General features: G+C 42.5%; 1 pseudogene; it reads right to left on the reverse strand.

Annotated features, from left to right (window-relative positions):
* Positions 1-1,677: 1,677 nt before the first annotated feature.
* LOC138741874 (small ribosomal subunit protein uS11-like) lies at positions 1,678-2,387 on the reverse strand (annotated as a pseudogene).
* Between the last annotated feature and the right edge of the window lie 674 nt (positions 2,388-3,061).

Raw genomic sequence — 3,061 nt, forward strand, 5'->3', positions numbered from 1 at the left:
AGGAGTCTGAATAAAATGGTGAGTGGAGGGGCAAAGGGAGGAGAAGGAGGGCACAAGAGAAAAAAAGCTGAGAAGTAATAGGGGGAGGGAATAGCTCTATGAATGGAGAGGAAAGTGGGTGGTCATCTAGAGGAAAGGAGACAGAGGGAGGGGGGACAGAGGGAGACAGAGAAACAGCTGAACAAAAAACGAAGTCAATGTTAATACCTTCCGGGTGGAGAGTGACCAGACGGAATATTAGGTGATGCTCCATAAACATTGGTTGTGTATCTTTATCTTGGCTACGTAAAGAACGCTGTGTGACTTGATGAGTTCCTCCAGCATTTTTGAGTAAACAAATAACATTTATTGAGTTGTTAGCCCGGTAATGTAACCACAAACACTGCTAAAAATACAGAGCAAAGTGGTGCAAGAAACAAAGGGCTCATTACCGGGTACAGCAAGTAGTTACACTAACAGAACATAGTCATTTATTGCACAGGGACTTGAATACAAATGTTGGGAGGTTAGGCTTCAATTCTTTTCGGAATTGATGACTCCATGTACGGAGTACTGCAATGTTAGTCCCCTTATTTAAAGAAGGATGTGAAGGCTTCAGATGTGGGTATGAAGTCAATCAACCTGTAATGGGTGGATTGACTTGTGAGGGAAGGCTTGTATCTGCTGGAGCTTTTAGAAAAGTAAGAGGCAACTTGATAGAAATAAAAGATCCTGAGGATGCTGACAGATGAATTTACAGTAAATGGAATGGAATGGTTTACAGTAAATCTTTTGGAAAGATTTTGAACTTGGGGCCATGGTATAAAAAAGGGTTTAAATTTTCTCTTTGGGATGCATGCCTTTGAAACTCTCTCCCTTGGATGGATAGCTTTTCAATGTGAAAGGTTACTACTTAGTGAGAATATGGAGTTAACACTACAGTCAGAGCAGCCAGGAGCTTATTGAATGGCAGAACAAGCTTGAGGGTTCAGTCTAGTTCCCAAACCATTTATTCATAAAAGACTCTTTCTCATACACAGAGTCAGAGCTGTTCAACATGGAAACAACCCCTTCAGTGCATGTCAGCGCTGGCCAAGCTCATCTCATTTACTTGTGTTCAGCCCAGAGACCTCTGAACCTTCGCTATCCAGGAACCATGTCCTCTGAATGTCACATTTGTTCCCACTTCTACCATTTCCCTGGGCAGCCTGCTCCATATACCCACCACCCTCTTTGTGAAGATGGTGCCTCCCTCAAGTCCCTTTTAAACCTTTCCCCCTCACCTTTAATCTATGCCCTATACCCAGTCAGTGCAAAGCCACCCTCCAGTCTCTGAGTGACAGCGCCATGATTCATGAGCAAAACCCCTGTCTATTTCCTGCTCAGGTGACCAAACATAATCCATTCTCCTATCTATTGTTTGTCTTAGTCCCTTCATATTGCATTAATCTGAACAAATCACACAATGAATGCCACATAAAATACTATGAAGATGCCAAATTAGATTGCAATCATTGCAAAAATGTGGTCAAAGGATGAGCAATTATCACTTAATGATTATCCCTAATTTTCAAGACCGTAAAGATCACTTCTTTAATTTCTACGATCTTTTCTTTTTGATTTTTACTATTTAAACACAGCTTTTTTTTTTATCAGCAGAATCCATTTATTATTTGCACTGCCACAGATGGGAAACATCTACAAATGGTGACCTCTCTGACCTCCCTTCCTGTAAGTATTGTCCAATGGGATCAGAGTGACATCCTTGATTTACCTGATCTTCACGCTAGATTGAGCCAAGGCTCTCAGAGCTGACTGACCTCCAGGCCCAGAGGTCTTGGTCCTGTTGCCTCAGAAGGCACACAGTTTGATGTGCAGAGCAATGATGCCCAGCTCCTTACACCTCTGGGACACGTCCTGAGCAGGCAACATGGCAACATACAGGGAGGACTCATCTCTTCCCGCCTTCACCTTCATGCCACATGCCACCCGTGAAGCGGCAGATGGTCTTCTTGCCAGACAAGTCAGTTACGTGGATGTGGTGATATGTTTCCTCCATTGTATATAGTTATTGTTGACTGCTGTATACATGGAGCTGGCCCGCCCACTGACGACTCGTACCCTATGACTCCTCGCCCATGGTCTTGGGCCATAAAGGTTGAGCCACCTCTCTCTTCCCTCCATTCCTAAACCTGGATCTGGGCCAGCAAAGTTCTTTTGTATATTAAAGCCTATCGTTCCCTCAGCCTCGTCTTGGTGGTTACTAGTAGTACTCTACAGTGGACAAAGGTGTCATTGAAAGAAGCAAAGATGTGGCACACTCCAAAAACATTCTCCCCCTCAGCAACCTGTGGTCCCAAGCTGATCATCTGCTCTTCCTTCTTTTCCTTTCCCTTACAGACAGCCATTCTGCATCTCCTCACGCCAAGCTGCTCCCACAGAGCCTACTAGCTCAAGCAGTTTAGTTTCTCGATTTCAGATATTCCTTCCAATTTCATTGCTGTGATCATGGGCCTTTTTTTAACCAAAGACATTTTAAAGTTGACCAAAACAGGCACATCGTTAAATCCCAAGAATTAGATCAATGCACATAGTTAAGTTTAACACTTTAGAGTGCACCTTGGTTACTTGCTCTGAAAGATTTGATTATTGGGTCAGGGACATTACATACATAGAAATTATACAATTGGTCCCTGATACATTCGACGATGTTTATTTGTGAAGGAGCTAGCCGTATGCATTCGACGATGTTTATTTGTGAAGGAGCTAGCCGTATGCATTTTGGCAGCAGGCCAAAAGTGGTGTGAAATCATCTTGAACTGAATTAGCCTGCTCCATGTTTCTTTAATAGCCATGTGTAATTCTTTTAAAATGTTATTCCAGTAGGCTTCTCTGAGGAAATCATATTTGCACAGAATCCCGACTGCTCTCAATATGATTACCAGAAAACCCAATCAGTTAAATTTCACCACAATATTTCAGAAACAACTTTAACCATTGCGTTTGCACCTCCATGTATTCGTTGGTTTGCTATTTATTTTATAAGTTCAGGAGTTACAAGAAGATTATATTATGAATCAGA

The sequence above is a fragment of the Narcine bancroftii genome, chromosome 8 (assembly GCF_036971445.1).
Source record: "Narcine bancroftii isolate sNarBan1 chromosome 8, sNarBan1.hap1, whole genome shotgun sequence".
Taxonomy (NCBI): domain Eukaryota; kingdom Metazoa; phylum Chordata; class Chondrichthyes; order Torpediniformes; family Narcinidae; genus Narcine; species Narcine bancroftii.